General features: G+C 47.1%; 1 protein-coding gene and 1 pseudogene across 4 annotated transcripts in view; one reads left to right on the forward strand and one right to left on the reverse strand.

Annotated features, from left to right (window-relative positions):
• LOC146821271 (uncharacterized) overlaps positions 1 to 25,753 on the forward strand; it is an 838,501-nt gene that overhangs the window by 801,945 nt on the left and 10,803 nt on the right. The gene's annotated exons all lie outside the window — the stretch shown is intronic.
• LOC146821272 (uncharacterized) lies at positions 12,092 to 17,784 on the reverse strand (annotated as a pseudogene).

Below are 25,753 nucleotides of genomic sequence, written 5' to 3' on the forward strand. Positions count from 1 at the left end.
GGTATATTCTGCGTGATCGCGGCTCACCAACTTATCCATGCGGTTGCTCACGGACCCGAGATCTCAATCATCTCATACTCTTGCGGTGCATGATCGCGAGAAGAAAGACGTGATCGTGCGACGAATGACGTGATCGCGTGACAAATGACGTTAATGCGGGCGCGAACTGTCGCGAGACAGCGCAAATGGCTACCAACAATCCAACATCTCGTGGAGAACGCGACCGGATCGGGAAAACATGTCGGCGAACGCGGGGATTCAGGTAAGGCGATAGCGCGCACGCGATCATGTATTTTTTTACAGCACGAGCAAGAAAAAAATTTCCAGTAAGATGCGGATTGCGGAAATTGACATTTTCGCGCTCTCCGCGGAACGCGAAAATGTCAAATTATCGCAATTTCTGCGAGCGGAACGGAATTTTAGCCCAGGCCTACTTGGTATCACTCTATACCTCTGCAGTAAATTAGTAGCCGCTCTTCTCTGGCTGCTTGCTGCGCTGTGCCCGCCGCTCACGTTCCTCCGTCCTCAGGGACTGGCTGCTTCAGCTGGGAGTCTGCACCCTCGCAGACAGTCAACCAGCAAACTGCAGTGGCCCTGGGAACTTTTCCGCGGCGTGGCGGGCGGGGCTCTCAGCGGCACTCTGCGGCTTTCGAGCACTCTGGCTCTCGGCTCACCACTTCTCAAAAACACAGCACGGCGCACAGCGCCACACAAGCTCCTCCTCCGGATACGGAATTACAATCACATGGCAGTCAAAGGTGCCTCATTCTTCTAGCACAAGACTTAATAAAGAAAGGTCAAATGATAACTACCAAATGCTCTGCTGTCTTTTTTAGCTTCTGCTGTTAGACTCAGTTGCTCTGTATAACAGGAAGTGTACGGCTACAGGCTGAAACATAGGCATAGATGTAGGACAAAGTAAACAGACGCCTGCCATGACCACTATCCTCAGATAGCAAATATGACTGCTATTTTCAGCTTCAAAGATAAAAAACAAGCGTGCTGTCCGTGAAGTGGGTGCCACGCTGATCAAGATAGAACATGCTGCGCTCATCGATAACAAGCGTGCAACAAATAGAAAGGGGCATGGTCTCCTGAACCAGCCTCTTGCTGAAACATGCTGGGACATGAAGCCTGGCGTCCGTGGAGCAGGTGCTGTGCTGATCAAGATACACGCTGCACTTATTTATAACCAGCTGAGAGTTTGTTTTGCTCACCATGCACAAGGAACACCACATTTCTATAACACGAGCAAGAGGAAAAACTAAATAGTGCGCCACAACGAGCATAAATCGACAGTAGTGTAGAGTACATGTTATGGGGCCATTCGCCATCGGAGGGAACCAATCACACAAAGGAGGGACAAATACAACCAATGCCCTTCAGAACGGCACAAAAAATAACCAATGGAAATCGATGGGGATGCAGAAAGCCCATAGAGGAGTACAGCATGTCGAGAAACAGCTGATGCACGCTGCCTAGGCTCGACCTAAAAAATAGGCATAGGGAAAGCCGATAGTTAATGTCTATGTGAAGTCTATTGGCCAAGTCGTTTTTTTAGCCATGTTATACAGCATCACAGCTACCTCCAATTACAGTGGATGAACATTAATTGAGGTAAATCAATATGTTCTTAGTTCATGTGACACACAAAGACAAGGAAGTGAAGCAGGAAGTGACAAATTAAGGCAGCGAAGAAGAGTGCTAATGATGCCAACCAATGGTAAGTAATAGGCAGGCTTTCTGGAGGTTTTTTTTTTGTTTTTTTTTAGATACAACGGCTTATTGCCAAGTTACAGTGCCTGCGCACTGCTTGCAGGCTTAACCTAAACAGTAGTTGATCTGAGACAAAATCTCATAATATAGTTTTACAGAGAATAAATACCAATAGCACGTTTCCACGAATGTGTATAATTTAGGATAAAGAGCATGCAAAGAAAATGCAAACTAGCTTGATGCTCGCTCTTCATAAGTTGCTGCTTATAGCTGGAAGTTGTCTTTGCCCCATGTGATTGCTAAACTTCCTGTATCTGTTTTTTTTTTTTACTTATTATACTTCAAAATAACCGAGAGGAAGGCACTGACTCAGTAGAAATAAAACAAATTGATCCCTAGTGTTCTAACAGTGAACAAACAAGTGTGAGGAACTGGGGCTGCTGGATTAAAAAATGTTTCAGATCTTCCCTCAAGCGAAGTCTGATGGGAGTCTGACCTCTGGGGCCAGGGACTACTGCAAATGTGAGCCTAATACAGAAAACCTCCTATCATTTGTCCATCTCTAATGTGAACGTTACGCGACCGACCGTGGAACAGGCAGCAAGTTCCAATTGTCTGATTGAAGAGTCCGAAATGGTATATAACAAATAACCCCCTCCAGGTGGCGAGTCGCCCCTCCCCGCTTCCCCACTCTGCAACCCTAAAACACCACTGACAACTTTCTTGGGTGCCTGAAAAGGTCGCAGTTTTATTAGCATGATAACACCTTACACATTTGTATCACATTGATCGTGGTTATGTACATGCTGCATTATCATTGTCCTTGACCCAGTTCTAGCAATCACCTAGGCGAGGAGGGGGCCCTTTTTGCGTTCTGTGCTTCCGGGTCTAGGCTTCAGCTTGCTACCGATTTGGCGGGCCTCCGTTTGGACCTGTCCGGGCTGCAAGTGCCGTCCCGCTCGCCCTGTGCCCTTTCGAGGGCCCTCCCCTCGCCCAGAGGTCCCTGCCGGCTGGCATCCCAAGGGCCTTTTCTTGCGCATCTGCTCTATTTTCTTGCGATTGGGTCCTTTGCTTGTTGTCTCCTTCTGAGCCCCTGCCGTGAGGCATCCCAAGGGTTATGGGAGAGCATTACCTCTAAACTTTGCTGGCGGCGTGCCGCCCTTTGGCTCGCTCACTGCCCCTGCCGTGCGGCATCCCCAGGGCCCTGTGAGAGCCTCACATCTATCTTCTACTGAGTTCTTCCCTTTTGTTTGGTAATTTTGTTAGTTTCGTCCCGCCACGCTCCCTATGGTTTCACGATCAGAGGGAGCTCCCCTCCAACCGACGCCTGCCTCGACTTACTGTCATAGGAAACCCCTCTGCTCCAGTACCCCCACAATATTCAGCAGAAACATATCCATTCCCACCCCTGTGAGGTGTACTCCGTCTTCCCTGTGATACCCCGGGGATCTTAGGTTGATGAACCCATGCCGTACGAAACCCCAGCCGTTGGCCTTGCATACTTTCGCCGTCGTAATATTGAGTTTTCTTCTGGACTTTTCCACCGCCCCCAGGTCAATTGCCCCCCGCCAGGTGTTCCGTACTATGATTTCCGAAAAAATTATGTCAGCGGGGCGTACCATGCGTGCCACTGCCGTGAGGCCTTTCTGCATGTCTTCGAGGAGCGCCCTCCGCCCCATTGCCGCCAAGTCATTCCCGCCTAGGTGGACCACCACCGCGTCTGGCTTGCTACCCCGCTGTAGCGCGTCCCGCACCGTGTGCAGCAGCTGTTCCCATCTCATCCCGGGACGCCCCCACCATTCGATGTCGGTATCCCGCAACCATATTCCGCCAAAGTCCCGCCTGGCCGCTGCCCACCTCTGCGCCCGCGTCACGTAAGAGTGCCCCACGATCCAGACCTTCCTTCGTGAGGCACTCGGACCTGGAAAAACATGGGGGGGTGGGGGGTGGTCTTAGTACATTGTTGGGCGTATGTACCGCTTGTAAGCACCGGATGCCCAACGCCCTATCCCCTTGATTACCCCCCCGCCCAGGCCCAGCTCTGCCGCCGTGGTGGCTGCCCCAATTCTAAATGAGTGTGACCCATATTCCCGTGCGGGGAGCCCCAGCACATCTATGGTCTTTCTCATAACCGCTATAAACTGAAAGCGGCTGAGAAAAGCCCCATCCCAATGTTGGAAAAGTGGCCCCTTCCTCCCTCGACTGCTCTCTAAATGCCCTTTCAGGAGGCACACTGGGCAGTGCCCGGCGTCCTTCGTGCAGTGCAGTCTGTTCCATATCCCTTTGCCCGTCTGGTCCGTCTTGGACCTCCGTAGCAATATGTCCATGTGCCCATCCTGCATGTCTACGTCCTCTCTACGTATGCATGCTGCTCCCGAGTCCACCACTGAAGGGGCTACCACCTCGCTGACCCTGTATGCCCCGAAGAATGCTACTGCGAATGCTGCCCGAAATAGTGTGATTTCATGTTGTGAGGGGCAGATCCCGTCCAGGGTTCCCAGCATTGCCTGTAGTAGTTGGAAATGGATAGGGCGCCTGGCGTCCCTTGGTGCCCCCTGTAGCCTGCTCCACCCTTTCATCGCCATTCGACATTCAAACGCCCTAGTTGGGTCCTCCCTCCCTGCCATCTTTGTGTAGTGCGCTATTGCACTTAAATGCGCTTGTGCCCAGGTCTTTGACTTCCCTTCCTGGAAAGCCCAATCGATGAATTCCAGGATTTCCTTTTTTTGGGCCCATTGCCCCTCCTTTAGTCCCATCCTGCCCCTAAAAGTCCCCCAGCACTTCCTGTAACGGCCGTTGGTCTTGGGGGCCAGTGCATTGTCCAGTAACCGTCTCAGCCCGGTTCCACCCATGCCCACGCTTCCTCCGGCATCGGGGTCATCCGTCTGTCTGCGCCTGGGGCCAGCTTCCTGAACTTCTCCCACTGGAAACGAGAAATAGCATCCGCAGCTAAGTTTTCTACACCCTGGATGTGCCTTGCCCTCAGTGCAATGTTGCCTCTTAATTGGCAGCCCACTAGCTTCCGCAGTAGGGTCCCTACCGCTGGGCACCGCGCAGCCCCTGTGTTGATTGCCTGCACCACAGCGTGGTTGTCCGACCATAGCGTGATTTGCCTATTTGCCAGTCGTGAGGCCCAGACGTGGAAGGCTACTACTATGGGAAACAGCTCTAACAGTGCTATGTTCGCGGTCAGCCCGGATGCGTACCATGATTCTGGCCATTCCCCTGCTGTCCACGCGTTCCCTAAGATTGCCCCGAAGCCGTACCCCCCTGCTGCGTCGGTGTAGAGCTCCAGCTCGCTGGCCAGGACCCAAGGGGCACGCCAGATCAGGGTGCCGTTGAAATCTGTCAGAAAACTTTCCCATTGGCCGAGGTCGTCCCTCACTCCCTGCGTTATGCGAACCCTGTGATGCCTCTGTGTCAGGCCCCTCGTGAGCCATGCCAATCTCCTGGCGAATGGGCGCCCTGCAGCAATTACCCTGAGGGCAAAGTTCAGTTTCCCTAGTAGCTGCTGTATCTCCCCCAGAGTCGCCTTCTTTTGGTGTCTCAACTTCTTTATGTCGCCAAGCATGCCCTCCACCTTCTCGGCTGGCAGCCTGCATGTCCCTGCCATTGAGTCTAGCTCTATCCCCAAGAACGTCCGTTTCGTTGTGGGACCCTCCGTTTTCTCCTGAGCTATCGGGATGCCTAGTTCCTGTGTCAACGCCATGAAGTTGCTGAGGAGGGTAGCGCAGTCCTCTGTGTTTGCCCTACCCACAAACAAGAAATCATCCAGGTAGTGGACGCGCCCACCTCTGGGCGTCCGTTGTCCCAGCTCCCATTCCAAGAAACTACTGAAGGCTTCGAAATGCGCGCAGGATATTGAGCAACCCATTGGGAGGCACCTGTCATAGTAGTAGCCCCCTTCCAATTTAAACCCCAACAAATGGTAGCTGTCTGGGTGCACTGGCAGCAGTCTAAATGCTGATTCTACGTCTGACTTGGCCATTAGGGCCCCCGTCCCTTCCTGTCTAACCAGGTCCACCGCATCGTCTACGGATGCATAGGCCACCGAGCAGGCCCCCTGCTCTAACCAGTCATTGACTGACTCCCCCTCCGGGTATGAAAGGTGGTGGATCAGGCGGAATTTACCTGGCTCTTTTTTGGGGACTATACCCAACGGGGATATTATCATGTCCTTTAGTGGGGGCGTGGGGAAAGGGTCCGCCACCCGGCCCAGCGCGACTTCCTTCGCTACCTTGTGCTTCGCTACCTCGGGGTTATCCCTGGCTGACTTCAAATTCCTGCTTTCCCGTGCCCCTTTGGGGCCGTTGTAAGGGATTGGGAAACCCTGGGTAAAGCCCTTCGCTAATAAATTCCTATCCGCTGTCTTGTGGTAAGTGTGTAACAGGTGTAGAAGTCTGCCTGTTTTTATGGGTGTAGGGAGCGCCTGTCCCCCGCCCCCCTCCCCCATGACCCCTCCTGACGGGGCCCGCTTTTCATTTCTTTGGGCCCGCATTTGGTTTCTCTGCCGCTGGCCCTGTGGTTCGACGGCATCGTATCGAAGGGTGGTTCCCCCCACAAGACCCGCAGGCATGTGTGAATTTGCATGCCGCCCCCCACTTGCACTCATCTTTGTCAAACTTCCAGCACGCCTTGCTGGATTTGGTGGCTGGAGGGCCCCTCCCCTTGGGATCTTTTGCGTGCCCGCGCCCTTCAAACTTGCCCTTACTCCCGTAGGGACGAAAATTACTCTCTTTCGCACCCACCCCTTCCCTGGCTGCCACCATGTGCTTGGAGTAACCTTCCATGTCCTGGCAGTCCCAGCCTATTGGCCACACCTGCATTTTTTCCCTGAAACCCTCGTCATATTGAAGCCATGCGTCCCCTTGAAACTGCTGCTGCGCCTCATGCACCTTCTGCTCATATAGGATTAGTGATGCTGCAGCCTGTGGGAATTTCTCAATAAAAACGCACGCTAAAGTCCTAAAGGCTTTCAGCCAGTTCTCTATACTTCTGTCCACCCTGGGTTTCCTCGGGCCCCTCCTGTCCTCGTCCTTCTTGTCTTGTGTGGTGAGATCTAATCCCGCCTGACGCACCTCCAGGAGGGAAAAAATATCTATAAATTCCTTCCTCCAGATTCTCTCCTTTATTGGGAGTGGGATAAGGTTGGCCAGGCCCAGTAACCTTGTCGTTGTGGGGGGTTCGCTTGGGGACGGGCGCATGTACTCGCTCGCTGGCTTGCCCTCACCTGCCCAGGTTATAGCTGAGCCCTCCCCTACCGTGGCCCCCGTGTGCCCCTGTTGCACCGGCTCCGCCCCTGGTCCCTCGCCCTGGCTTGCCTGGCTGAGCCCCGTAGGGTCCTTGTTTGCCGCCATGTCTACCTGTACCCGTGTGCCGGCTGTTCCCTCTACAGCTGGGATCGTTATGGGGCCCCCTATGCCCCAGGGCGCATTCCCTGGGAATGGGACCCCTCTTCCTGGCCATTGCCACCAAGGCAGCCATGGTGGGGGTTGCATAGATCCCTCCGGCCAAGCTTCCCCTTGGAAGTTCAGTCCCCCTTGGCCTGCGCCTGCTTGCCATGGGGATTGCGCGTGCCACGGCCCCTGTCCCGCCATGTTCGCCTGTGGCCCCCTTGTGCTCTGTGGCCCCGCGCCCCCCTCGCGCCCCTGCGAGCTGTGCGGCAGTCCGTGCTTACCCCGGGTGCTCGTTTGCAGTCCTTCCTGGGGGGTGAGCGTCCGCCGTCCTTCCTGGGGGGCCGCCGTGCTGGCTACAAACCCCCCCCCGTCGCTGTCGTCGTCCGACTCGGAGCTGGCAGCCTGCTCCGCTGCCGCTGGGGTCTTCCGCCTGGCCGCCTGTGGGGGGGTTCCCCCGTCGCTTGACCTGGCTGTTCTCCTGCGGGGGGCCGCCGTTTTGGCCACAGACCCCCTCTTTGCGGCTTTCTTTTGTGGTGGCGGTGTTGGGGAGGCCCGGCTTATCCGTTTATCTTTCCCGGGGGGCCCTTCCTTGATTTGCTGGTCCACCCAGCTCTGGCCCTTCAAAGCCACCAGAGCCCTTGCCTGCTCGAGCATGTCCTGCAGGTCGTCATCCAGGTCGTCTTCCTTCTGCTTCCTCTGTTCTGTCTTTGATGTGGCAGGCTTTGTCAGCAGCTCCCTGAAGCGGGCCGGGGGTTGCTTCTTCCTTTCTGCTGCTCCCTTCCTGTTTGCCATCCTTCCTTGCTGCTTTTTTTTTTTTTTTTTTTTGTCTCCCCTTGTGTGCTGGCTTCCTTCTGCTGGATGGATCAGAGAAGAGTTCGAAATTTTTCACGCTTATGCTTATTTGCCAGCGTTTGCGTGACTCGAACGCCCGGCCTGAGAGAGACCACGGAGAAAAAGGGGATCCTGTCTCTTTAAGAGGGCGCGTCCCTCGGTCTCTCGCTTCCTCCGATGTCCTGGCTTAGTGGCGCGCTCACGCTCGAGGCTGTTCTCCGAGCGTGCGCCGAACGACCCCTGGTGGTGCTCGCGCCTGCTGACTCCCGGAAAGGGTGGGTTTCTACGTGAACCTTAGCGCACCACGCAAGGCTCAACCAGCGGCACGTTCCGACACTTGTTCCTAGCTGTTGCTCCCCTCCTCCGCCTTTCGTGCCAAAGATGGCGGGGGCAGCGCTGTGAAGACGGCGCCGTGCAGGTAATCTGCTGCTGCTACCTCCCCCTGGGCTTCGCTGCTCGCCGTCCCTGCCGCCCCTGAGGATGATGTTCCTTGCCCCGAGTGGGCCCTGTCGCCGCTGGCTCCCGACGAGGTTTCCGCCGTTCTGTTTGGCGCCAAAAAACTCCGATGGACCTCCGATCGTCGCTGGTCGCCTCTGCTCGTCGCTGGTTTCTTCTTTCTCCGTCCTCAGCTCGGAGGGGGGAATTCGTGACTCCACTGGAGCCCTGCGTCCCTTTTTATCCCCCCCCCGGCCCCTATGCTCGCCCCCTGATTGGGGGGGTGCTTGCCCGTGCCCCCCGGGCCAATCCTGGCCGCGTTGGCCTAGCCCCCATGCAAATTTCCGGAGGGGGTTGGGCGGGGGAGGGCCGTCGCCCCCGGATGGCGTTTTGACCCGGGCCTCTAATGGGTCCGGCTTTGCCTACCCGGCCCGGGTTCTGACTTGTTCTCAAGGTTAAAGTGGGGTACTTCGAAGCACACAATTATGTGGCGAGCTGAGGCTTTTAAAGACGGATTGCTATTTTGCAACCTTAGTCTAAAAAATAATAATTCTAGAACTGCCCAAATATGTCTTCGGAAATAAGTTCCTGGAGTAATTTTGGACTTCCTTATGTCGACCTGGTTGGCTTTCGGAGGGTTAAAATTATTCAGTATAGTTGTGTGCTTTCTTTGATCTTCCCTGTTTATTGATTAAAATGTCGGGGATCCTCAACCAGGTGAAAGGCTCTTGGACATGACGGACTGCCTCCTCACCTACAGGCACATTCCCGGGATATGGGGGAAAGGGGGTGGTTAGCTTGGTTCTTCTACATGCAGTGGAAGGAGGCCAACATCACCTACAGAGAATGCATTAACCAAACAGAAGAGTCACCAGCAATGAGATGATGTATTGCAGAAGCAAAACCAATATGGAATTCTTGTCTGTCGAGATGTAGGTACAGAAATGAAGTCATTGACAAACAATGGTAAGTTACATACTTATTACATTCATTGTACTGTTCTTTAGACAAGTCAGGTCAGAGATGCTGCTATGACTTGACCCCTATACATGATTGTTGTAGTCACTGCATGAAGCTGCATTGTTAACTAGAGGGACGTGCTGTGTAAGAGCACCCAAAAATGTAAGTAACCCAACCAAATAGAAGTAGCCATCAGGATTCTTGGACAGACTCCAGGCCACACCGCTTGTGGCTGTGGCTCAGAGATGGGGTTCTCTAAGAAAATGTGTAAGATATTTTGGCATCATGAAAACAATTTTAAAATCAAGAAATTAAACAGATAAAATTCCCAAACTAGTTTATAGAAAAATAAAATGCTATGATTAAAATGTCAAGACAATGACAAATTGGTAAAAGGAATTGAAAGTGCGGAAACTCCACTGGCTTCCTGTGGCACATCGTATCAAGTTCAAAACGCTATGCTTAGCATACAAGGCCTTGAATAATACCGGACCAGTGTTCCTTAAAAACCTGTTCTCCGGGTACAATCCTGCCAGACTGCTACGATCCACTGGCACCAGACTCCTGACAGTTCCAAGGATTAGTACCTCTTGTTGGGTAGGCTGCAGCATTGCTAATGGCAAAGGTAAACTATGGAATACGCTGCGAGCTCTCTTGCCTCTTTTAGAAAGGGTCTTAAAACATCGATATTCCAGAACTAGGTTCCACTTTCGGGCTTACTTTTAGTTTTCAGCGCCAAGACACCTCCGGGTATTCGTGCTCTCAACAAATTATATTAACATAATATAACAAAGTCATAACTTTTTTCAGTAAAAGTAAAATGTGCCCATTGAACACAAAAGAGAAGGCAGAAGTCAATGTCAATCTGTGGGGCGCGGATGAACGCAAAAAAATGTGGGTCGGTTAAAGCCTGACAGTTCACCGCAGTCAACAGTTTTACCTTTTGAATTAGTTGTTTATCAAGAGGTAAACCTCCTTCAGCACGATTCTGTGACTGATGAGGACTCCAAGAGGTCCTGATATGTCAAATTGGAGGGGGAGGGCCTTCCGAAGACTTGAGTTTTGCCACTAAAAGCTCTGAGCAGGACACAGTTCAAAACTACAGCTGACAACATCCTCTTGCCATTGGGGTCACTTATTCTCCTTTTCCTACTTTTAGCTGCTTGAAATTCTCCAGGAGGTTTGGCAATATCTGTGCTTAGCCCTTGCTGAAGGATCTTTTTGGGGGATGGGGCAGAAAAAAGATCCAGCAGGGTCAAACCAGGAAATCTGGTCCTTTTTGGTTGTGTCCTATTTGGGTGGCTGTGGCACCTTTTTCCAGAACTTGGAATGTCAAGAAGCGCTTATTTCTCTATTTTGTCACACTCTCCCTTACAGCCACAGTCTTGAATCCTCAGATCTGTTTTTATTAGCCGCAAAGTCTCTTTTGGGTGCCTGTAAGATTTTTTCACATACAAAGAAGTGAAGAGGAAAAAGAAAATCCCTTTTGAACCTTTTTATGTTTAAATGACTATGGTAGTCTCAGTGACAAATATTTTAGAGACGATGACATGACACAGTGTTCTGGAACCTCTTGAAAAATCCTCCTTAAAGCTAATCGTTGGTCGAAATCAATGAAATTTCACATGGCTCCTGAATGAATCATAACCAACACCTGATATTGACGATGGTTACTGTTAAGGCTCATGGGAAGCAAGATGTGTGATTTAGTTTCCTTAAGATCTGAGATGGATAGGGAAGGGATTTTCTAATCACGATCTAATAGAGGTAAATACTTTAGGACATCGGAGGGTTCTAGTTCTTTACACAAAACGGAAACTGTTACCTTTTATACTAGAATAGAAGGGGCCTTGAGTTTGCGGTTTTGAAGGAAATTCTCTCACCAAATGTCATTTCTTTCCGTAGTACATGCATAACCCATGTATCTGGCGGTTCTCTTTCCTCCCTTGACAGAGGAGCTCTAATTGCTCCCTCTTCCATGAGTACTGTACCCATTTCGCTATTTACTAGGCCTCTGTCAAACCTAGCATAGAATCTCTCTCCTTTCTTTTTATCCTCCCCTCTCTAGGTCAATCGTTGATCCAAACGTAAGGTTAGATTCATCAAATCCTTGCAGGTAGTCGTCTGAGGGTCAATTTGTGCTAGGATGTCCTTCATGTCATCCCGCATTCTCTGAGAGTGACATTCTCTTCTCTTCAGGCCACGCTGTTTCTGCCACTAAGTGATTAAACGTGGTTAGATAAGTCACCAGAACATGCTTTCCATGTCATAACTCCAACAATTCTCTATCAGCACTGAACATAGTTCCTCATCTATCAAACACTTTTGAATTCGCTGCGAAAAGCATTCCAGTCTGGGAGCACTGGATCATTAGTCTTTACTAAAGGCTCTGCCCAGTTAGCTGCATCACCAGCCAAATATGAAATGGCAAACGCTACTCTGAAGTGGTTATTCGGAAAAGAAGCAGGTTTGCATGAGAAATGCAACATAATCTGTGCCAAAAACACCTGTATTTTTTTAGGATCACCTGCATATCTCTCTGGGTTAGCTAGGGGGATGAGTGGAGGTACAACCTGTATCTGTGAGGGAGAGCCTGAAACATCAAAACGGTTTCTATTATGTTTCTTGAATTTCTCTCTCAGAGCATGCGTTTTCAGCTCGGGATGAGGCTAACTCTTGTTTTTACTAATACCAATGCGTGGAGCATGTCTTCCATAGACGTCATCCGAATTAATCACCCTGATCAGGAGAAGCTAGTATTCTTGGGTGCGTAATTCTATCGGGTTCATATGAACTTGAGAAGGGAACTCCTTAGAATCAGGGTGATGCACAAAGATGTCCACTTCTTGACATCCCCAACTCTGATTTAGAAAACTACAGAGTATTAGGGCAATCAAGTGAGGGAACGGAATTAGCCAAGGAACATCTGGGAATAGGAGACCTGTAAAACAAAGAGAACACAATAAGGATTTATGCAAAGCGTTTCTACTCTCATATCATCTCACTAAAAACTGAGCTATACCTCAACGAGCAGTAGTCTTCTCAATCCTGCCTTTAAGTCAAAACCGAGCTACGACGTCTCCTAGCACAAACACCTATAGAGATAAACACAATATTACACAAAATATCTTCCCTCCTTAGACATTAAACACTGGTTTGTTTATGCAACAGACATACATACCAAAATCACACATAGGGAAAAAAGAAATGCCCAAATGAGATTGCAGAGAAATAGATAGGCGAATACTGATTCCCTATTCAAAAGTATTGCCTTAGTGAAGGTTCTGTGATTTCAAAATAATTGGAGTTCACAAATTTTCACTCCTTTCACAGCTGTAGAAAATACTTAAATATATAATGCTGTTGTCTTTTATGGGAGGGAAGACTTTCTTGGAAAACAACTTATATAAGTATGGGGCATTTCCTTGCCCGCCGGAATTCTTAGTCATGAAACAAACTGTTAGTAATGGTTCAGGTAAGACTTTCTACCTGGAAGATGGAGCACTCAACCGGACTGAGGAGAAATGAGGATAAAGGAGCCGGTATTAGCCATCTTACCGCTGCCTTAGACAGAATTCCGGGAATCCCCACACTCATTTGAATCACAGCCGGACTTAATGGAAAGTCAATCAGAATCCTTGGGGGGGGGGGGCATATACGGTTGGACTGCTTTTCTACTGCGACCTGATTCCCTTCGAGAATCCTGGAAGTACAAAGAGCAGCCGCCCCCTGTCATAGCAGAAATTGTAACCAAGCCACACTGGATGAGCACCCACATGTGGGGAGCATCTGTGAAGGAAAGCCGCTAAACAGCGACTTCTGTTGCCGAAGGGAGCGATATCTTCTTCTCCCGAAGAACAGACTCGCTCAGCCGAGCAAGTTCAGCAAACGGTGAACAATTAGTTCCACATGCCGGCTGGCGCGAGGAAGCAGAATTTGTACCCCACGCTTCCTCATCCCATTCGCAAGGCCTCTTGGGATTTGTAGTAGTCGGACGGCCCTGCACTTGTTCAATGTCGGGTAGTCGCTAATCGGCCAGGCTCCTTGCTAATCTGCAAGTTGGATTTTACATTACTATTTTAGAAATGCCTTTTAGTAAATGGAAATTTCTCTGCTTTTAACTTTGCTCTCTGTGCCTGCTGCATGTCTCCAATATACGTCTGGGCTGGGTGACCGCTACACTTTGTGCATCCCCGCTAAAAAAGCCACAACCACAGGAAGGGTGGGTGTGACAAAACTCCTGTTCATTGTGATAGCCTTCCTGGGCAGGAAGGGGGAAAGAGAGCTGGCACTTTACATCTGAATATGCCGTGCCCTGTCCCCACACAAAGGACTGATTACCCCCTACAGATAGCCTGGCTGACAGGGCTGCCATGAAAAGGAGACCTGTGCACTTCATGAAGCAGCTTTGAAGTCACTCCCCACCGTCAAAAGCACATTTGGTTATAAGTAATGGGGCTCTGTCCTTGCCAAATCAGTATACTACTGGACTGGTGAAGAAATCTGCCGGGAGTAAGGACTGCTGTGCTACAAGGGTTGTCAATCTGCTTAACTGACTGTTCAAAGGAACTGCTTCACTACTGTGCTGAGCTTCCCCTGCTGATCTCTGCTCTGCTGAGAATAAGGACTAGAGCTATCTTACTTCAACCCAGAGTGACCCCAAGGGCTTGCTGGCTTTCCTCCTGTTTTCTAAAGTCGCAGGGTCATAAAAGACTTCTTGCAACTCTGCTGTTGCTGCTGGACTCTGCCATTTGTGAGTCCTACACTTGGCTGAGGTGCCCCTCCAGTGTTTGGTCTCAGAAGTGGGTTTCTGCATCTCTTTCTACATTGACTATGATGCAGCAGCCACTTGGCGCCGATCAGAACATTTGCCTCACCCTTCGACCCAGACGCAGCCGCTGCCTGACCACTGCAGTTCTAAGGCTGGCGTGGCTCAACGATGGTCTATGTCGCTCGATGATGGCACAGTGCCTGCAACGTACAAATGGGTTCGACAATGAAGCTCTATCAAAGGCGCGGATCAGCGCTGAAGCTCTCCTCCATCCATGGATCGAAAGCAAAGTAGTGTCTCTTCGCTTTGAGTCCTCTATGATTTGCTCCATCCAAGGTACTTTGTCAGTGGGACCTGTCTGAGTCCTGTAGCTGTCTTTAAGAAGGAAGAGTGGCCCCACTACTCCAAGAGACAGGGTTTCCGGAACCAATGATATAGTAACCAAAAGAATTCTCTTGGAGAAATAATCCATCAACTCAATCACACTCCACTGTATCTACTCTCAGGAGTCAATCTAAATCTCAAAAGGACCCAAAAGACAATAAAAAAATAAATCTGTTTAATAATACATAGATTGCAGAACCGTCTCACAATAGATGAAATTCATATAGTTAAAACCATTTTCATAAAATTCATTTTTCAAATAAGACATCACAAGTGAGAGAGATAACATTCCAGACATCAAATGTCATCATAAACAGTTTGAAGAAATCAATACGAAAAAGTGCAAAATATCACAAATTATTCATTGTTTCTCAAATTTAACGAAACTAAAGAGCGTCAACTCGTTTCTGTGGGACAATAATATAAAGCCACCTTCTTTAGGAACATAGTGTAAGTTTTTCTCTTATGAGGCAATATTCACACACATTCAATGGTTATGATGTGGGTGATACCATTGACTGCCACAGATCTGGTCAACTGCCTATAAAGCTTCTAATTATCTAGTGCCTCCCATAATACTGGAGATATTTCAAAGGTCCATAACATGTTCCAGAGGAGGAAGCAGGAAATTCTATGTCCCTGTAGACCTATACTCCCAGAAGCAATCCTAAAGGTCCAAGATAACCTCCCGAAAATAGGATGAATTAAAACCTTAGTGAATATCTCAATGTCCAAATCAACAATCCAGGACGTGGCAATGGGAACTAATTAGTCTTCCACTAAAATAATGGTCCAGAAGGACACTACCATTTCAGGAGCATATCCATAAGCCATTGTAGGTCTTAATCGTCCACAAATTAGATCTTCCATGTCCTCTTGTAGTTTTCCACTACAGTAGGATGTGGAAGATCTAATTTGTGGACTGAGATGGTAGTGCTCTCCTGCACCATTATTTTAGTGGAAGACTAATTAGTTCCCATTGCCTGATATTACTTCATGCAGACCCCATTTTACTTTGTCACTGACATGGACAACACACTACAGAGGTTAATGTTCAGTACTTAAATGTGTGGTAGATATTTGCGCTCTTGAATCTAGGATAAATAACTCGCCTGTAAACTAATGGCACTCATCACTTGGATTAACTGTTACTCTGCGACTAGATTAAGAAACAGGGTCCTAGGCAATGTTCCCTCTAATTTTTTTCCTCAGTGTGCGGCAGAGGAGGGTCTCTGTGCGCTGCTACCATGGTTATGTGCGGCAGGAACCAGACCACGCGCGCGTGCAGCGCCAAATGTCACTCCAAACGTTTACTTAAAAAAGTGAAAAGATGGTGCATTTTCACACATACAGCTCCACGTTAAGGGTCTTAGGGCTGGTTTCCAAATTGGATAAAGACGCCATGACATGAATTGGTTACACAGGCAAGTACACTTAAGGTTTAGAAAAGCACAAGACTCCAAAAGGTGGTACCATCATAAGATGTTACTAAAATTCTTAACTGGAGAACTGTTCATTGGGTGTCTTGAAATGTTGTAAATAAACCACCCTTTACATGTTCTGCCACCACATATTTATAGTCTCTGTATTGTCGAACAACATCTTCTGGTGTTTCACAATCGCCCAGGACCAAGACATTTTTATACTTCAACAAGTCTTTGTATATTCTCAGTTCCAAAATCAAAACGTGATTGTGTTGATATTGCCTGGATTTCATAACTTGCCCATTCTTTCAGTTCATCCTCAGGGAACCTTTTTTGCATGTGCTCACAAAGAAGAGAATCAAAAGACAAAATAGGCCCACTGTCAAACTCTTGCCTTTCCTTGTACAACGCCATCATATCTCTTACATTGCTGCTCCAAAAGACAGTGTCCCCCAAATACTGCTCCTTTATTTGGCCAATCTTTGCTCTTGCATACTGTTCAGCTTCAACAGTAGTCAAAGAACTTTTTTGGAACAGTTTGCACAAAGATGCAAATTCACTCAGAATGTCATTAAGTACTGCAAGGGAAATATGGTAGTTTGAGTCAGATAGCTGTTTGTAACAATATTTAGCAACTGGATCATTCTCTTCAACTTCCTCATGCTCAAAGTACTTAAGAACAGCCTCGTAATTCCGAATTAGTGCACCAACTGCCAAATGCCTTGAAAGCAACCGGACTTCATTCAATGGTCGAAAAGAGACCACTTCACAATCAGTGACCAATGCTATTTCATCCAGCTTGGACTTCCTTGCAGGAGATCTGGAGAACACAGTGTAGAGAGTCCTCAATAATGTCTCCATCTCTTTAATCATTGGAACCCTCTTCCAGGCATCATCATTCCCAAATCTTCTCGATGAGCGACACAATGCTGCTCAACTAGATGGGGAATAGATTGTTTAAGGCGAGTAGCAAAACCATTTTTTTGCCCAACATCACAGACGCACCATCGGATGTGAACATGACCATTTTCATGAGGTCCAGTTCATTGGCAGTGTAAAATTCCTTCACAGCAGTAGTGATAGCCTCAGCATTACAACTTGTCAGCTTCACTATGCCCCCAAACAGTGTTTTGTGCTCTGTTGAGGTTACAGGTCGGAACTTGAAGTAGAGAATGAGCATTTTTGTAACAGAAATATCTGTGCTCTCATCAATTATCAATGTGTGATACAAAGCGTGCCGAAGTTCTGCCATACCTTCACAGTGTATCACGCTATTGATGGCCTCAAGGAACTCAAAGGCATAGTTCTTGCTCCTCCAGCTGTCTGGTATCTTCACATACAAAGCTAGGTGGTCATGGATGTCTTGTACAGATAACATTGAAGTATTCATCTTGACTGCCAGCAACACATTGTTGATGAGAATCTTTATCTCCTCCGGTAGGGATCTTTGTCATTCAACTACTTCCATTCTATTTGCTTTGTCAGTGGCAGTTTCTGTCAGCATTGCCCGCACTCCATAACCAAACCTGGCAGCAGCACTTCTGTTTCTCAATATCACCATGGCAGACTCGTGAACTTTGCTAATTAGATTGCGTTTCAGGTAATCCAGTTTCCAGCCATCACTCCATTTCTTCCCTGTGGAAAAGCCCCCAACAATCTTGGCTTCTGCACATGCTCTGCAAATCAAGCCCACGTCTGGACTGTATTGAAATAGTTCCCTAAGTTGCACGCAAACCTTGCTTCGTGATTTCAGTGTCTCAGTCTCCACAATTTTTTTCATCCACTCTTCCTTGAATACAAGACAACATTTCTTCCTTTGTGGTGAAGCATCACACTCTGCAGAAGGTACAGCTTTGCGCTTGAACATATTTGCGATAACTGGGTTTAGCCTGCTATGCCACAAAGCCTGCAAAATAAAGGAACATGGTTAAAGTTGATGCCTATTCTCATGATTGCAATCCGTCACATAATACTGAGGCATCGCTGGCAAAACGTAGAGTGTAATTACCTGGATTTTTTTGTCCACTGCCCTGCCCTTTCAAACTTAAATGTAGCACTGTCCGTAGAGCCTGCAAAAGAAGTAAAGATTGTCACAGCACATTGTGAATTTGTAATACAGAAATATACCATGTGCACCATAAAGGAACTCTACCAAACAATGACCTGCTCTGCTTGTACTCGTGTATGCCCGTTCAAATGTGTGGGGTACTGTCTGCAAAACCTACAACAGAAGAAAACATGGGTAAGGTATGTTGTTATACTACAATACACAAGATGCACCACAGTTTAACTCTACCAAACAATTACCTACTCTGCTTGTACTCGCGTATGCTCGTTCAAATGTGTGGGGTACTGTCTGCGAAACCTACAACAGAAGAAAACGTGGGTAAGGTATGCTGTTATACTACAATGCACAAGATGCACCACAGTTTAACTCTACCAAACAATTACCTGTTTGTTCTGCCTGTACTCACGTCTGCCCGCACAACTGTATTTGTAGCACAGTATCACAAACCTGTAAAAGAAAAGGGGTGCAGATTGTGAATCTATTTACCCAGCACCCCCCCAAATCCAATGTGGAACATAAACAGAATTATCTTGTCTTTGTGGGTACTCCCGCCTGACCATTCAAATACAAATACCTTACAGACTGCAAACCTGCAATTGAAGACAAGATGGTTAGCAAAGGCTCTAAGAGTTACAAACAATGAATGGAACTGGCCCAGATACTCCAATAGGAAAAACGACCAAATAGTTACCTGGGATTCCAGTTTAGGCAAATAGGCACGTGCCCCTGTGCTTCATTATTAGCATCCATTAGGCTAAACTTATCTGCACCTCCCCACACAATCCAGCCACTCTCCTGCATTTTCTTTACCTTTTGCCATTCACACACATTTGCATGTAATCACATTTACAATAGACCATGGGTACTCGCAAAGATTTTTCCAAGGGCCAAAAATATTTGGTTGTGTTGTGACTGAGGGCCACACTGATGCGTGCAGGGTAGTGGTCCGGGACTTGGGAGGTGTTAAGGTGGACTTGGAGAAGTATGTACATTTAGTGGCTGAACAACGTAGTACCAGAAAACTTGGGCTCAATACTGACTTGTACGCTTCACTTTGGCTGGATAACTCTGAAGATTGATGGACCAGCTGCAGAGAGATCTGATTTTTGTCTAGTGGAAGTTTTGACTCATTATAAATTAGCGGAGGAGGTCAAAATGCCTGATGCAAAGCAGGTGAACCATCCAGATCACAAGGAAAAATGAGCTATTAACTATCAAAGAGCTGCATGCAAACTGCAAGGTATAGATTAGAGCATTATGAATTTCCCCTCCAGTCTTTCATTATCCTAATGCTGCAAAAGGTTTAACTTGGGTACAAATCAATTCTTATAATTAAAGCCAACCCCCAACCATGGTATTACATTTTAAATTCTCAGTGTGTGCTTTTTTCAGACCAAGAACTTTTTAACTACACTATCAGTATGGATGCCTTGAGACTCCTACAACTTGTAGTCCCCTGTCTGATGTAACATTTCCTATACATTGATTTACACACTATGATTCAGTGTCTTTGTAATGTGCATGCAATGTAAAGTGGAGTTAGGTAGATTGGGGTGGAGTGGGTCAGATTGGGTGCATTGGAGTGTAATAGATTGGGGTGGAGTGGGGTAGAGTAGTGTGGGGTAAGTGGTGTGGAGGGGAATGGAGCATCACTGCATGTTGTGGAGTGCCTTGGCATGAAGTAGCATGTTGTGCAGTGGAGTGGCGTAGAATGGAGTGGCGTGTCAGAGTGGAAGGGCATAGAGCGAAGTGGAGTGGTGTATGCATGGTGTGGTAGCGCACTACCATTACAGACAACACATTTTCAATTGAAATGAGCATTACATTTATACCGAAATGGGGTAAAACTCCACACAAACAATAATGTTTGCATACGTCATCACCTAGTGTATTGGTGTGTTTGTATCATATTCAAATATTTGTTTCCACCACACTTTAGAATTAAAAAAAAATGTTTTGCTTCATTTGTACTGATATTAATCTCTTTTGAAAAATCAACAGTTCATTTTTTTAATGTGCTAGGCATCATGTCAGCATACATGTGTTAATTTGAGTGTGGATTCATATTCTGCACAGTTAACAATGCTCAATTCAGATTGATATACATAGGCTTCCCCACACACAGAATTTCCCAATTAGTCCGTTACTGGAGTTGCTACCCAATTGTGAATTCCAAGGTGTAGAGAGGTAACAAAGTGTTCAGCAGCAACAGTTGTGGTTAATTCGGCTAATTTGTGGCTAATTCGTTCAGCCATATTCTCAATATCTTTGCAGTTGAACCTGAATATAAAACGTGGTACCATTGATATAATGGTACCTGCAAATGCTGTGATTTGTGGCTAACTCACAGGTGATTTGACTGACTTGAGGAAGACAAACGTGCATTTTTCACTGCTGTAATATATGTGCACATCTTCCTAAATGCCTAGTTTCGTTACTTTATTAGAACTATATATCAAACATTTGCCTATCAATGATCTGTTGATTTTATAACAGCTTGGACACATACATGCAAATCGAAGTTCAGGATACCCTGGCAGATTTTACAGTAATTCCAAAATTGGCAGTATGTCTTTGAAAGAATACATATCTTGTCATTTGATATGAGAAATGTAAAATCTAACCAAACCCTTCAGTATGCAGTAAATAATACCTATAAAACAAGTCTGTAGCTGTTGTATTTCTGTAATCAAAAGACAATATGTGTCTATTCACTTTGGGTTCAGGGTGATAATGAAACTCACTCAGAAGCTAAGACCAGAGGAATGCGCTTCTTGAAATTTTCTAAAGCTCAAGGGAAGAACCGCAGTATGATAAAATCAGTGGCAGCCGGTGAAGTCTGAAAGTAGCGAGGCACAAAAAATGAAACCAATAATTTACTAGAGTGTGTGATCTGACTATCATATAGAGGGTTTGGGAGGGAAAAGGAGGTACTACAACAAGTGGGGAAACCATAAATACAACTGGTCTCGTAATGCAGCAGGTGGCCATATTATGTAGCATTGAGGAAAGTGGTCATGTACTTTGAAATAAAGCTGCATAATTAATAAATAGCAGGTCGCATCTGTGCTGTGTTCTCGAAGCTCCTGTTTGTTGGAGACTTATAGCACACCATGCCTCTAGGTGCCTCTTGACTAATCATTCGTGTCCAGCTGGTCTGGGATTCATTTTGTAAATCTACATAATATTGGCAAGTGTGGACACTGAAAGTTGGCGGACAATCCGGAACATAATGTGTTCAGGTCCATAAATGCATACTGATGGTTCGTGCAGGGGTTGAGACTGTGCCCCTAAATGGAAAGATACTCTCATGCACATACCCTAGTTAACATAGGATGGCATTCTTGGGATTCAGCCAGCAAGCAGTAAGAGGCGGTCATTTAAAAGAGTGTGAAAAAGTGTTCAGTTTCTATTCTACCAATAAAAATTGATTTGTTACAACGGTATCACAATTACCACCATCATCCTCCCCCTAACATTCTCTCTGCTCATTACTCACTTCCCCAGTATGCATTTGCTGACAAAGTTCTAAAATGAGCAATCCATTTTCAATTGTCAGTTTTTTTTTTTCCAGAGTATTTAATGATTAGTTTAGGCTTTTTCAAGAGATAGCAAGTAGGTAATTTAGAATGTGCCACTACAGAGCGACCAGTCAAATTTCAATAAATTCAAACCTTTACCATAAAGAATATTTGACCCAAAAGAGTTTATGTAAGGGGACTAAGTATGCATAGTCCACCCATTCACTCTCAAGACATACTGAGCAAGCAAGTCTCTTATGCACGCATGTTTTCATGTTTTAACCCTGTAAATTTCCAAAATTACTCAGCTTAAACACAAAGTAGTACCAGGATGGACGACGGCGTTCCTTAATTTTTAGTCAAGAAATGCAGCGAAAGGTAACTCGGAAGAAGTGGAAAAAAATCCTCCCCCAAAAAATAGCATAGCTTCGACTTTACAATGTGTAGAATGACATCACTTATGCTGACCCTTAAGAAAAGCATAGAGCTAGTGTCTGTGTTGCACGTGGGTACACCATGCCATAAAATCTAGGGAAAGAGGTGTTTAGTGTTTATCAATGGCATATTTTGGCAGGCAGGAGGACAGCATAAGGAGTGGAGAAATGTCAATCATAATTACACAGAAATGTTGAACATGTCACACATAGCAATCCGAAACCTTGGCAGCTATGGCTTCCTCTACCCAGACCAGCTGCCTATACCAATAGTCCTTCTCTCGTCCTTTGCACCCTCCTCTCCTTAATTCCTGCTGGTCGTTCGTTGCCCCAAGGCAGTAGCACCACGAGTAGAGCCCTTCATGAAGCCCCCTCGGTGCTACCCATCCCTCATACTCTGCTCTCCTCGCTGTATTGTTCTTTTAGTAATGCGAGGCTGCGGGACAGATTGAGTGCTTTTATTTAAGTATCCATGTTAATTGCAGCCCCTTCACGAGCTGTGATTAACATGGATACTTAAAAAAAAGCACTCAATCTGTCCTGCAGCCTCGCGTTACTACCAAAACATAGCAAGTTTAAAAACACGGCATTTGTTTTTTAGACTAATCTGCCTTGTTTGCAGACTTGTTGTATGGTTCTCTTAGTAACGCGAGGTTGCGGGACAGATTGAGTGCTTTTATTTAAGTATCCATGTTAATTGCAGCCCCTTCACGAGCTGCGATTAACATGGATACTCAAACAAAAGCACTCAATCTGTCCCGCTGCCTCGCATTACTACCAACCAAAACGATACAGCAAGTTGAGAAACAAGGCAGATTAGCCTAAAAAACACATGCAGTGTTTCTAAACTTGCTGTATTGTTTTGTTAGTAAAGCGAGGCTGCGGGGGGAGATTGTGTGCTTCTATTCAAGTATGCACGTTAATCGCAGCTTGTGAAGGGGCTGCAATTAACATGAATACTTAAATAAACACACACAGTCTCCCCCGCAGCCTTGCTTTACAAAACGAACAATACAGCAAGCTAAGAAACAGTGCGTGCGCCTGAGGGGAATTCAAAGAAACATGCGGCATAAACAAAAGAAATACAAGTGGGCACGTTACCACACTTACCTCCGTTCCCGAGTTTCGCCGCCGTCCTCCGCAATCACGAAATGCACGTTTTTCGCGCCGCGCGCCTTTTAAATGCGGCGGCGTGAATAATCTTGCGGGATGTGCGCGCTCCGTGAATGGGAATGCGCGCTCTGGGTTTGAGGAGTGCGCGCGGGCGCGCGCCTTGTTGGGAATAGTGGTCCTAGGTAGCAGGCACATTCCTTTTCAGATAACCTGGACCCGGGGCTCAAAACGTATAATAATTTTGCATGTGGGAGAAAAGAAAGCCTGTTGTCCCTGATAGGATAGGCTGTTTTATTCAAGATGATATGCTTTTTGATGTTTTTTTTACATCTTACAGATAACTTGCAGGCCACACTTCGTTAGAGCCCAGATTCTTTTTTTTAAGTGAAAGTTGATGGTTTGACTAGACAGTAAAAGTGTAAGGACAGAGAATCTAGGACCTCTCAGGAAACACTATGTAGAGGGACATATATAGGGTGACTAGCAGTGGTGGTCATGCAGAACTTATTGTGGTACAGCTAACCGTGTTAAACGAAAGGGCATTCTCCTCGCAAACAGAACTTGCGCTTACTTTTAACGGCCACAAATGTGTTAGCTGGCTAGCCACATGCATTACACGGAAGAATGAAGGAGGTTGTAATGGTGGGTGCAACGTGTACACTAGTTAAAGCATGGCATGAAAACACCAAAGTAATGAAGAGAAAGAATGATCTAATGAGGAAAACACTAGTCTGGGTGGGTGCATATTGTACAGAGTAGTGCAAATGTAGGGGGGGTTCAAGACATGGGTATTTGTGCTGGTGACCTTGGGGATATATGAGGACGAAAATGGAAACATTTGCACAGCTGCAAATGCAATTCAAATTATATGAATGATATGGGCAACCCTCAGGTACTCATGAAACGAGTGGTGTAGGAACGAAGATTGGTACATTGTAACTGAAAGAGTAATGCCCCCTACTGCCCTCCTTAATTTAAGAAGGTGTTAGGCCAGTGGAGAAGATATATTAATTGGAAGGCCTCCAAATGTTTGGCGTAGGAAGCTTTGTGATGAGGGAGGATGGTCTTGGACATCAAAGGCCAGATTCTCTACAGGTTGTATTGAAGGAATATTTACAAGGAATATTGGCTGCCTCTGCATTGATGTGCAGTGGACTGATAATTTTGTTTTCTATTGCTAATGATGTCAAAATAGTTTGATTTCAAGTATGTGTATATATGGATGATCATATCAAAAATCACATTGTTTCACCCCAAACAGCGTGGGTTTATACTGCAACATAATACCTCTCTTAATTTTTGCCATTGTACTCAGCACTGTTGGCTCTCAGGGAGGAGATGCGAAGGCAGGCTTGATGGCTTTCGATCTGTAAAAGGCCTTCAACACTGTCAGATAGGCATATCAAAATGAAGTTATGACCCATATGCAATTGGGGACCTCATGAGTAGCGTGAGTTTGCCTGTTGTATACCAACCCTCCTGCTAGGGTACGAACAGGTCAGACTGTATCCAACTCCTATGAGGTATGTAGAGGGACCAGGTAGCACTGACATTGTCCTTGTTATTGTTTGCCCTTAACAGTTAGCGGAACTGTGTAGGATGCAGGGGGTTGATAGGTCTATCCGGCATGCCGGCACTAAACATCTCATATTGCTTTTCACTGATGATCTCTTGATGCACATGTCCAGTATGGCCCCGGATGTGCTGTTCCTGCTGCAACTCCTACAGGAGTGCAGTGAGTGTTCTGGACTGAATGTCAACCTGGCTAAGACCTGTCTCTTCCCACTGCTGCCCAGAGTCCTTGCTGCTGGCAATTAGCTGGGCCACCTCAACATTTTGATATCTGGGGATCCAAGTTTACCACACCCTAGATAACATGTGCGAAGGCAACATGGGAGTTGTGTTGCACTCCCCTGAAGGGCTACGTGGCCTTCTTGAGCTCCCTTTGGCTCCCTTCATGGCGCGTATAGCCTTGCCCAAGATGGTCATGTTGCCCTAGCTACTCTATTATTTCACTAATTTCTCCCACCTAGGCTTCCCACCTCTTGGTCTAAACACTTGGATGCCCTACCCAGTGACCTTTTAAGGGACAGACAATGGCATAGGGTGCCTTTGGACGCCTTTATGAGGCCAATTCTGAGCGAGACACTGGGGATGCCATACTTTGAATTGTACTACCTGGCAGCCCAGTTGCAGTGGATCAGACTTAGGCTGGAAGGCAAGAACCTGGCAGAGCTGGGACATGTGGGAACTACACCTGCTCGGGGCGCTCCTGGCTTGACTGAGCAAAATGCATAGGAGGGAAGATGGTGTGCTTTTAGAGATGGCACTTTGCTGCTGGCAGTGCAATGCGTGAATGACACAGGAATGCCCACTGTATACCCCCCTCACTGACTCTGGCAGGGCATCTGCGTGGGGATCCCCCGTCTCTTCAGCAGTGCAAAAGGCATCATGGATGGAGGTAGAATTAGTGACGGTAGGAGACTGCATTGAGGCCTCCAGACTAATGCCCCAAGAGGTCCAGGTTGAGACTCCGGACTTGCCTCAAGGGGAAGTTTCTAATGTATGAGGCATTGACCCTGTCCTTTGCTGCCCTTTGAGGAGTGGGGGTGAGGAACCTCAGGCACAGTGTTTTGCACTTTCTGTTGGCCCTAAGATGGGGAATTAGTGTGGCCTGGTTGCTATATGGAGCCCTCAATG

The sequence above is a fragment of the Triturus cristatus genome, chromosome 6, assembly GCF_964204655.1.
Source record: "Triturus cristatus chromosome 6, aTriCri1.1, whole genome shotgun sequence".
In the NCBI taxonomy this organism is placed as follows: domain Eukaryota; kingdom Metazoa; phylum Chordata; class Amphibia; order Caudata; family Salamandridae; genus Triturus; species Triturus cristatus.